This window comes from Monomorium pharaonis, chromosome 2 (assembly GCF_013373865.1).
Source record: "Monomorium pharaonis isolate MP-MQ-018 chromosome 2, ASM1337386v2, whole genome shotgun sequence".
Lineage (NCBI taxonomy): Eukaryota > Metazoa > Arthropoda > Insecta > Hymenoptera > Formicidae > Monomorium > Monomorium pharaonis.
Genome location: NC_050468.1, coordinates 30,447,480 through 30,460,407, shown reverse-complemented (window position 1 = coordinate 30,460,407; position 12,928 = coordinate 30,447,480). Strand labels below are relative to the sequence as shown.

Here is a 12,928-nt window from a genome sequence, read left to right as displayed (position 1 = left end):
AACAAATTGATATATATGAGATACACACGTACGATGCAAAAAGCGAAACAAAACCAGAATTGAACTTTTGGAGGACAATGAACTTCTGTTCTTCACTGCTATAATTCACACTTGATCAATACTCGTTCGACAACTCGCGGGATACACGATTTATCTTGCGAAATTATTCAGGATATCGTGCCATCGAAAGTGAAATAGTATCGAGAAAAAAGAAGAAGCGGACACATTTTGTAAGTTTTGCGCACGTGCGTATCATGAAACCTAGTTACGGTCTGTGAATCCAGGATCGTTTTCACTTTAGCATTAGGCATGAAGAATTGTAAAGGTCAGAGCTCTTCAAAGAACGAACGAGTCGTCCATTATTTGTATATTTGTTGCCCTGAAGTCTCGTTATTAATAATAAACGAGTTTGCTGAATTCTTTGTATAAAATAATGACAGTGATTTCGATATTGATAAATCAAACGTTTTCATTTGTTTTCACGCAAATTGTCTGGCATTATGTTGACACAGACACATACTGCCATAAGTTTTTTTTTATAATGATATAGTAATATTCTTGTACCAAACTTACACGTTTCAATTATTGTCGCTCTACGTAGTAGCAGTTGATATGCTTATTTTGTAGTTATTTAAATATATAACGAATAAAATTCTTTTTCATTACATAATAATAAAAATAAAATTTTTCTTTATTATTATTTAAGTAAAAATTTTAATTTACACAAACTAAGAACAACAAATTCAAAAGATAATTATTTAAATATAATGAAAGAAATAACATAATATGAATCTATTACTGCCAATCAATGTTCTAAATATTGTCTTTTTGTATTTTATCTCGATAACTGTTGCACGTGTTATATTATATCTAATATTGTCTTCATATTTATTTATATATTTATATGATAATCTTAGTTTAACATTATATTATTATGATATATTTAACGTTACTATTAGTACAACACTATCATACGTATTTTTTATTCTGATATTACAATTGAAAAAAATGGTAATTTTTGGCAGTGATCGGGGCAGTTACCCTAGAATGAAGGGTAATCACTTATGCGATAATATGAAAAACATTATATTATATGCATATTGCGCGCACAGTTTCTTAATCTCCTACCTTTGATAATACACTTCTAAAGAATTTAATTAATAATTTAATTTCTGATGAATATCTGTAATACATGTATATTACAAATAAATTGTTTGTCTACAATTAAAAATAAATTTTTGTCAATTAAATTTTGACGTTTTAAAATTATGTTCTTTTTTTGCGTATGCATTTTGCTAATGACATTGTTGTATATTGTTGAACCACCGGTAATGTTGTTTAAGTATTCGCGCGCACAAATTATATTTGTTTAAGAAAAAACGATTGTACGAGCGAGCAATCAAGAAATTTTCTTCTTTGTCGTTTCTTTATGCTAGATTTCTCTGGACTTACCAGTTAATTCGCTTCATCATGGATAATATTCCGTTTCAACCACCGCATCGTGTAATGTTCCGGTATAACAGAATCGCGATTGAGGAGATCGTCAAACTAATCGAAAGCAAAATTAAGGCTCGTGTTTTACCGCTGATGAAATAAATCAACGTGAACGCTTGCTTTAATCGAATCAATTTTGAAAACAACACGAGTCTATAATTTTTAGAAATCAAAGTCACATAATGGAATATATTGTATTATAAAAATATAAATCTGTATAATATGCGTGAGAATAGCGCGATATCAGCCTAAATGTTATATTATCTCAAAAAATTTTTACATGTTGTCATATGATATAAAAAAAAAAAAAAAAAATAAAAGGGAAAGAAAGGGGAAAATAAAAGAGAAAGTAGTAGCACAATATATTGGCAGTACATAGGCTAATATTTGCTAAACACTGATTATATTGGGAGTGCATTGGCCAATGTTTTCCCCATGTAATGCTAATATTGGTCATAACTATTGGTTCCAAATTAAGATGCAATTAATGTCCAATATGAGAAATTGATTGATCTAACATTGATCCAATTGGTTGAACAAATATTGAACTAATATTGCTGCTTAGACAAATTGGCTAAATAAAGTGAAGCGTCCACTTTACAATATTGGATCAATATTGATGGATATTGCATTTACATTACTTCCCAATATTGTACTAATACCTTGTGCTATTAGGAAGAGTGTACAGTTGTCACTATTACAAGAAAAATTTTAATTGTCAAATTTAGTATTCTTTTATTTATAATTATATAATTTATTTATTTTTTATTTTCTGTGATAAAAACAAAAATAATTGATTAGACACATATACACAGAATCCTAATCTAATTATGTTGCAACATGAATCGCTCATAACGACATCGAATTATTTATTACTCGAAAGTAAACCACAAAGAATTTTTTAAGTAATCATGCAGTAATCGTGCTGTGGGATTCGATAATTAAGAAAAGCGAAACTTCAGACAAAAAGTTATATATAGTAAGTTTATTTCTCCTTAAGTGTGTTGAATTTTTAGTATATGTTTTAATATATGTTTAAGTAAAGACTTCCGCGAATACCTGTGTAAGAATATTATGACTGAGCATTATCATAAAGATTTCCGCACCATGTATGAGTATTCATAAACATTTTATATAATCCATGCTACCGGCATTTCACAATTTCCACCGAGATTACGGGTGCGCACGAATGTTGTGATGAATTATCGATAACAATTTAATTACGCATAATTGAGCAGCTGTGTGCAACGTTCATCTAAAAGCAATCATTTCATTTTCTCCATCTCGATCAGCATGGGCGTCCGGAAAGCCAGCGAGAACGCGCGATTACGTTAGACAGGATAATAGCTCGGTATACTCGTAATCAGTACGATATCGCGGCGATCTTTAATAAGCGGAGTCGGTGCTCCAAGTGATTGCGTAAAGTTTTATTTCGACAGACGGTTGAGTCTATGCATCGTGTCGTATATCCGTTTTACGATGCAACACGATGCGTCCGTCGGTGCTATTTGGAAAATCTAATAAAAATGTTTCAAAAAAATATGCATACGCTATAAAAAAAAAGCTCACAATAGAAGATAAAACAACGGCGTAAAAATTCAAGATTTATTATCGAGCGGGATAGCAAACAATATTTGTGCGCTATGTTACACAGAAAGAATGGTTTTGTTAAAGTACACCGAAAAAAATATTTTGTAGCAAGCAAAATTTGGTTGATATACGTGTACGAGGAATGAAACAATACCGTTGTAGTAATTAAAAAGTTTGTCTAATCAAAATATTTGGCTAAGACGATACAATTTTTTAATTAACAACGCGATATTATTTTATTAATCATATTCAAATTTTGTTTTACATTTCTTTCAGGGTGTCGAAAAATTTAGTGGGATCTGAAAATAATTTGATCATTATAATTAGGCTTTTAAATTAATTGTTAAAACTTAAAACTTCTTGTAGCATTGCTTATAATGATTGAACAACAAAGGATAAATCTAGGAAGCCTTGTAGTTTTTAAATTTCGATAGCTTCTAGCTGGTATATTGGCATAAAGGCAAAACATTCTTAATCTTACGGTCTTACTAAAAACTGCTTTCTGACCGGAGCGGTTCCGGTCCAACAAACTTCGCCAATAAAAGTTTACGCTGACCAAGTCTGATTTGACACCCGTGCTACTACGAGACCGGCAATTCAAACTGACTTATCGCTGAACTTCGCTCAAACTAAGGTAGTCTGATCTGTGCAATAACGAACCTTTGGCAACGAGCACTCGCACGTTCCGGTGGCGGTTCGGAAACTTCCGGTGATCGCGTGAACCTAATCGACACGTTGCGCTTGCCGCGATTCCCGACTGATAGCGGACTGAAGGGTTCTCTCCACCAAGGAGATCCAACTCTCAGAAAATCTCTCGCAAAGAAAGCCGGGACAAAGTCTCATGACCCTCTAGAGATCTTCTCTTGTGAGAGCCATTTCTTTCAGAAACTCCTCAGAGACACTCAGTCGAACAATTGAAAATAGCGAGACGTATCTTGGAGAGGAGCAAATACATCTATCCGCACGCTTGTTGAAATAGACTTTTAAGTTATAACAAGGCACGTAGATGCGAAACGAAATTTTTACTGCAAAGAAGTTTCCTTTGAATTCTTTCCTCGAAATCCGCTATCTGCATTGACGTGCGGGCGCGATTCGTCATAACGCAATATTCGCAATTGACTCGATTTGAAGTTTTTACGATGAGATTTTATTGTGCATCACGTTCTTGATATTTCCTCTATGTATTTTCAAATTTGTAAACTATTGTGCCAAAAAATTCGTGCAAATTAACAGAAAAGTTAAATTTTCTCTTTTAGAGAGTATTTTTCTTTTCTTTTCTACGAGTTTGATAGAATATAAAAATATTAATATACAAATCGAATACTATTTTTGTAATAGTATAGAAATGTATGAATTACTATTTTCATTCTGTTTTACACCAAATTGCAATGCAAATAAAGTACTCGTTTGGACTTCAAGAAATGTTATTTATTAATATTTATATTTAAGTTTTTTTTTTCTAATTTATCGCGGAATATTACGTAATGCGCAAACTCATTGTAAGATAAATCATTATTGTAAAAATTGGGTAAAAATGTATTATGATTTGCTTATTGCATAACTACTTGAATCGAATTTCCTTATACCGGTTGCGGCGCGATATAATTTAAATTCTGGCTTGAAACACAACATTTAACATGTCGCGCGATACGGTTGTAAAAGGCTGAATGCCTTTCATTCTTTCGCGGCTGCTAGTGTCTCTACATAGATTTTCGCAATGCAGATTTATATGTACAGAATTTTTTTAACAAAACTTGCCTTTTTTGACGTATTAAAATAAAAATTAAAAAACTTAAAGGTAAACATAAATATAATTAGATTAAGAAAAGAGAAGCTAAAAAATTAAGAGTAATACTAATAATAAGTAATTGTTTGTGACATATACTTTTATTATTTGTTTTTTTATTTTAAACTGTATTATTTGGCATGATTTGTTCAAGCTTTTATGATCTTTTGGATGGATTTATCTATTGTTGGCATTGAAACATATTGAGAAACATATATGTTTGATGAATAAATTCAGGTAGTTTTTATATTTGAAGATATTCATTTACACACCAACAACTTTGCTAGATTCTCACGTGCCAGATTATTTCTTTGTCTTATTTCTTTCAATTTAAAAAGAAAGAATTTAAAAAATATACATATATTTGAATAAAGATGTAATAGCCTGACTGTTGACGATTAATTAGTTGTGTAATTCTCATCATTAACAGATAATTTTATATTACACAGATAATCATTTAAATTTACTTATCTTTCTATATCCTTTAACTACTTTTCGCAAAAGATCAACATTTTATTACAGTTATCTTATAATTATTGTCAAACTTTTGATATGTATATGATGTACATACATAATATTAAATTATATAAAATTAATGTAAGAAGGAAAAGATAGCGAAGATACCGAAGACACATTCTGAAGATATCTTCTGATTTTATCCTGGTCTCCCGATAGGGAACCAATTAACCGGTGCGCCAAAACCAAAAGAGCAGCACGACGCGCTTTCGTGAGTGTAACCACGCGAGCTTTCATTCTGGGGAATTAGCATACTCTGACATTAATAACTCGTATAATCGTAGGAAGTCCAGTGCTTTCGGCCAATTATAAAATACATTCGTATGCGGCGATCCTCTGTCGAGCGCAACGAGCTTAAGGGCGAGTCGTCGCGGCGGCGAGCAGCTCGTATCCTCTTATGTTTATCTATTCAGGTATCTCCTTGCGCGTGTGTGTATACGAGTGCGAATATACACGTGCACGAGTGACCCCATGGCTTGTATTACAAGTGCAGAAACGATTTCCATGTACGCGCGCGTGTGTTTTACACGCGTCGCTGCGTACGAGACGCTCGCGCGCGAGCTACAGTACGCGCGCGTGAAATCGAAATATACGCGCCTGATGCGTACAGCACGATTTATCGCGCTCGTGTGGGCGCAGCGGGGAAACTGAAATCGTTACGAGGTATAAATAAAAACATGAGATTTTTTTACGCTGTCCTCTTTCATAGCATTTATAAAGAATATACGCTTCTTTAACCCATTAATTTTGTTTATGCTCGGAATGTTGAGGCTATAACGTTTTTAGTAGAAAGTAGTAATAAGAAACTGTGCCAAGTAAAATCCTATAATTCATAATTTAATATCATTATGTCTTTTAGTTTTAAGAGTGCGTAAACTTTTACTTTGTGTGTGCGTGTGCGTGTGTTCTATATTTAGTCTTTTTCCTATGTTTAAGATTTTTATTTCTTTTGCCATTTGATTTTATAGACGTATATATAACATAAAAAATTTATAACAAAAGTTAATCACAAATTTTTATAAACTGGTTTTTACAAACATATTGTATTTATTTTATTTGCATTTATTGAAATTAAAGTCGTATTAAAAATTATTTTATTATCTTTAAAATTATATTTATTTTAATTTTTTTTTAAAAAAGTTGTACTGGTAAAAATTATTAATTTGGAAACCCTGTCGATAGGCAAAGTGTTAAATCTATATATCAACACACGATTATTGAAGAAAGTACTGTATTGCCATCAGCTGATATATTCTCCAATATTCTCTTCTTTATCATACGTGTTCTCAGATGGTAAATGTAACAGTTTCTTTCTTTTTACGCCTATGGTCTACGGTAAGAAGCTTTTAATAGAATAAGGTAATAGAAGAAAGCATGATAAGCTCTTATTCACAGAAAGTCGTGTTATAAGTAAATCTTATGCATCAACTGTTGCTCAGAATAGTACCGGATCTTTACGGAAATTGAGATTTTAGCAATTTTTAAAGACATTCTTAATATCTTCATGTAAAGAATTTATCAAAAGAATATTTTTTTACGTTTCTTTTTATTTTTTTTTTAATGACAATTATAATATCACTATTTATGTAGCTGCAGATAATTTACCATTGTTTGGTGTACATACATGGAACATAATACCAGTTAAATAAAGTTACTTTTTAGCAATTATTATTTATTTGTTTTTTATTTCGAGATATGCTGTATCGAGAAGCCGAAATATATTTCATTAAATGTGTTTAATTATCCAGCGAGATAGCAAATAATCTTTATTTTGCTTCAGGTTACTTCATTACTCTTGGAGGGTGAGCGCCGCAAATTGGCAGTCTTGCAAAGGGAATTGCAAGCAGCCCTCGAGGAAGGTGGAAGCGTAAAGGTGAAGGAAAAGCAGCGACAGGAATTGCTGCACGCTATATCGTAAGTTTTCTCTAAAAATATCTTTGAGTATAAATATGAATGCTGCTGGTGTATTTTAAATGCGTATTTGTTGAATTAACTTTTATGAAATTGCAAAAGTTTTCTTTCAATTTATGGCGCGTTCTATTGTTTTATTTGTATTTATACTTTTACATGTATATCTTTATACGTGTAAGTTAATTTTTTTAACAGACACACTGATTTTTATCAGTAAGATTATCAAAAATTACCTTTCTCTTTACAGAAAGAGAAAAAGATAGAGTTCTTGCAATTTTATATGTGTTATGACAAGTAATTATTTGTGCAACAAAAGACTCTCGAATAATACATCTACTGAGAGGCAAACTAAAATGCGGGATAAACGCAAACTTTATGTTAGAATCGACTCCTAAGGGAATGCAAGAGCTTAACTTCTAAAAGATTTAGCGAGGGCGGTCCCTTGACGGAGTAATAATTTTATCGCAGCACTTTTTACTCCCATCGTAGAAAATGTTTCATCGCGTTACCGTCAGCATACTCTGCATAATGCTCAAGCGAACATAACGAGCAAAATTACGTCTTAACGAAGCTTAACTCATTAATATCAAGGTTTAAACTAACTTTTCAGTTTACAGTACGCAGCATCATAAAGTTTCGTAACTTGTGCATTATCTTATCGTCACGTGAAAGTTCAATTACGTGATTTACCGTAAATACTTGGCGTTGATTTCATAATGAATCGACTCGGAAACGGAAACATGACATATTTTTCGGCCGCATCACGCATCTCTCATTTTATTTTTAAAACTCTTTTGAAATTATTCTCGTCCTTCGCGATATTACGTGACGAAAGAAGATAACACTTTGAAAAAGAGAACGGGTCAGCGAGACACGAGACTCTTTTCACACGTATAATACGAAGCTGTTTGTATAGTTTCATCGTCGCTATTCGCGTCGTGTTTGCACACGGGTGAACCTTTCGCAGTCGGTTCTTTCATTATGTAGCATTGCTAAATTTATTAGATAATGGCTGTGTGGAAATTTTCTAATCTTCTTCTCCAATGCACGAGACAATATGTATGTATTCAAGGAAGCAATTGTATGTGTTCAGGCTGTTACACAAATTAATGATATTAGACTAATTGTAAGATTGTTGTTACAAACATTTATGAACAGATTAATATTAAAGTATATTATAGATTTGTATTAGATCCAAATGTAACCAAGTATAACAGAATTATATAATAAAAGTGATAAATGCAACATTTCTTGGTATTTATAAAAACGTCTACATATTTATTATTTCGCGGCTACCACTAATCCTGGCCGAGACAAGAGATAGAAATGGAGCTGTAAGGAAAAAGATTTCTGATCGTGGAATCAAGGTACTTTGAGGGGGAAATCGAATGGGTAACCTTTACTTAAATCGATTCTGGCGGCTTGGAAAATCTTTTGAAGAGAAAATCTGGAGCAAAAGCGAATCTCGATAACGCTTATGTAAATTTATCCGATGAAATATTACTATATATAGTATTACTTTAGTATAATATGTTGGCATATTGTAAGAAATATTAAAGGAGAAATTATGTTCGCAGTAAATTCTATTCTCTGCATGGTAAAGGTTACGGGAGATGAAATCGTACATCCTCAGTCAACTATATATAATTCAACTATTTGCTTTGTTCGCAAATCTCTAAGCAGTCTTGATTCTTTATAAGCTTCTTGCGAGTGTTTGTCTTGCAGTATAACACAATGAGCATTATGCTTGTTTGAACAGATTTAATTTATTTTGTTCAAAGGCATTTTATTATATTATTTTCTTTCTTTGAAAGTTGAAAGTAGAGTATTATACACTCCTTATAATTCCATTTATCTACTTATTTCTTTATCTATTTGAATAAAAAAAATAAACGGGCTTAAATTTTGATAAAAATTTTTTTCGGATTTTTAATTCGATTATTATTCGATATTGTAAGTATATATATAATAAATTAATTTTTATTCAAAAAAGATAAAATTTTTATGCTTTATTTCTATGCTTTATAAAAGTTATAAAGGTCAAAATTTTTGTTAAACATTACAAAATAATTAAAATATCTGTATGAAAAAAATTATGATGTATCTACAATAGTGATAGAAAAAATAGATACACTTGCTCTTGTTATTGATTTTTAAATTTGAAAACACGTGCGTTAACGCTTAAACAAAATATTTTTTTTTTTACAACGGCATGGATTAAAAGTGTATTTATATGTATAGAAAATATTTTACAAAAAAAAATTTTTACAATAAAAAAACAGACAAAAACAAGTATACCTATTTTTTTGCCATTACTGTACATACATGCCGCTTACGTAAGATGAAAAGTATAATAATTTTTCCGAACAACATGTTTACAATGATTAAATGTGCACGATAAAAAGCGACACTGTGACATATTCATTCATAGTATGACATCATATTTAAAAAGTCTTGTATAATTTATAAACGTTTCATATTCTTATACAAAAATGATTTTCTTAGAAATACAGTTCTTAAAAATTCTCATATATATTAATAATTCTGTAATTAAATTATTTAAAATTCTCTTCTCTCAAAGTAAAACGGTTTTTTCAAAAAGTTATATTTGAAGTTTAAAGAAAACTGTACGGTTAAAAAGTTGGAAAAAAATTCAAGAATGTCTATATATATATTAATCATAAACTTATTCTTAAAAATTGATTAGTAAAAGTTCTTTTATAACGTGAAAAAAATTGAGAACTTCTTTAATAATTTCAATGCCTGCGAAGCCATGAAGTATTATTCAATTTTGTATTTAATATTCCCTTATTTCTCTTGAGTATAGTGTTTCGTATATAGTCTACGACGTTAGCAGAGTCTTTGTAGACAAGATTAGCATGTTATCGCCGTCGCTCGACGTGTTTAAAGCGTCCAGCAACCGCTTTCAAAATCAGCTTAATCGACAAAAAAGCTTATACGATACCTCCCGCCTGCGCAATTAATTCCCTTCTGAACTTTACTGCGCCGTCAAGCTTTGGAGAATTTCCCGGATACGAGATGGAGAACGTTCCCGCTCTTGCGCTAGTCCGTCATGTGCTTGCGATCATATGCAAGTGCACGTGAGTGCACAGGATCATCCCACACGAATGGAAGAACCCTAATTTATAAGACTGCTTTCTCGTAATTGCTAAAGTTGCTTTTCTTGCGAGGAACTTTTTAGTTTATGAATCACCGGCTGAGAGTCCCTCGAAAAATGTGTCATTGGGTCGTGAAGGTGCCATCTTCTTCTCGTTACCGCGACTTAGGCTCGTAGCCAAAGGATCTAAAGGTGGTAGCCGAACAGTTTTTTTACTTTCTCCTTTTTACTCCTTTCACGCGAAAATAGGACTCAAAGTGATATATTTCTTTAGGCAGATGTTTTCTCAGCATAGAAATTAAAAGATAATGTTTACTTTCAATGAATTTGTGATTAATGATTATTATTTGTGATTAATGAGTATACTGTTCATACTTCAGCTTTGGTATTAATTTTTAACATAATTTTATTCATTATGATGCGTTTAATTTAGTAGCTTATAGAAAGCTTGTAGCTATTTTGTGTTCGCCTTTATGAGACGCTTTTAAATTAATCTTTCCGTTAAATTCTTTGTCTACAGGAAAATTCAAGGACAGCACGAGCAACTCGACAAAGAGTACAGGATTCACGCTGCCGGTGTTCTCCTATGCAACTCGAGAGGCTCCGGAAAGGTAAGGACAACAGACGACCATTATTCTTTCCTTTTTATTCGCGATTTGTAAAAGACAAATGATCTTCTCGATTAATATCTGCACGACGAATTATCGTCTTTCGTGAAACTCGAACGCTGTCATTCGTTGACATTTGACGCCTGAGTATTCTCTGTTGCCCCTCGAATCGGATCGATAGTTCCTTCAAGCTAACGATGTCGCACTAATCGATATTCACTTATCAAAGTATTCTCGTAAATGTTCTACTTTCGTCCAATTTTTATGAATCGGATAATATGGGATATTTTTGATTAATTATACCGTTTAATGATAAAAGCTACTTGAATAAGTAAAGAACTTGCCTTTCAGAGAAAAATATTTAAATAGAAGACATTGGAAATGTTGATGATGTATAAACAAATCCAATTAATTTGTCATAAATCGACAAATGATAATATATAAATCATATGAAAATAATAGTATTTTAAATAATTAAAGAAATGATTGAATGCTTTGAAAAGAAAGCTTTGCTTTTTGAATTAAAAATTTTTTATTATGAAGTTGATTAGGACAGAATGTTATACGTTATTGTTAGCAATCCAGTATGTAATATACACACACATATTATAATTGAAATCGAGAGAAGCCCAACGAAGGATTATAACAGGATTTTAATACTCAAACATAACATTTTGTGTGATTTTATATATTTTTTCTGATTCTTTAAATAGCGCGACCGAAAATATTTATTTTGAAAGACAATTTTTTAAACTGAACCATGATAATAATATCGCAATATTAAATTGATAATCAATTTAATAATACTGATGCTAACGAGCATCTTTTATTATATTTAAATATTTTAAAGTACTGCAAAGAACTTATTACGGAAAATCCTGAGGTAATATTTTCCGTAATAAGTTCTGCATATTATTGAACATTAAAATCCTACTATGATCGTTCGCTGACCTCTCAATTTTAATAATGTTATACATACGTTACTTATATTAATTAATGTATGTGCATAAATTTATTTACCATTTTGAATTCTATAACATTAATTTAAAATCAATTATTTTAGTTTATTTTAATAAATATTAATTTTTTTTGTTAAAAATTGTTAAGATTAACCTTTTGAAAAACAATGTATATTTTTTATTAGCAATATTACGATAAATATGAGTTAAAGTTAATCAAATAATCCCTGTAACATTAGGAGCAGGAATGCTAAAGCTATCCTATTTTATCGATTATTTTGATTATTTTCAATTCACTAATTTTTTAATTGTATTTACAGAATTAAAAATCTTTTTCCACAATTAAAGTACAGACGGTAATATAATACGCACATAAGAATTTTATATAAAAAACAAAAAAAATTCTAATTTATCAATCATATTAAACTTTTTTTTGTTTTTTGTATAAAATTCTTACGTGCGCATTATATTACCGTATTTTAATTATGGAAAAGGATTTTTAATTCTGTAAATACAATTAGAAGATTAGTGAATTGAAAATAATCAAAATAATCGGTAAAAGCTTTAGAATCCTCTTAAGCTAATATTGGTATTTCTCCATGTTCATTTTGTAATTTTCGTATCGTGCCGATCAATTCGGAAAATCTCTCAGATTTTTGTGCAATTACAAAGAATCAACAATCGCAGAAATTACTATAAAAAGATAAGAGTTCTTTAGTGAATATTTTTTTAATCCCATTGGTCCTACCTCTTTGTTGTCACGCTCGATATCTGTAACAATCACTTCGCTTCCAGGAGCTCTCAGGAAGCTTTAGTAAGCTCCGGTAAGCTGTTATTAGACTCGGTACATAATAGACTACCTGCCTCTCCTTCGTTCCGCTTTGCATCGTCGGACCTTCAAACGACGCTTGTGTCGCTTTATTCCTTTCATTAAATAATCTTAACG

At 31.1% G+C, this 12,928-nt stretch overlaps 1 pseudogene; it reads left to right on the top strand.

Annotated features, from left to right (window-relative positions):
* The window catches only part of LOC114255463, a 58,262-nt pseudogene extending 46,516 nt beyond the window's left edge, over nt 1–11,746 (top strand).
* The last annotated feature ends 1,182 nt before the right edge of the window (nt 11,747–12,928 follow it).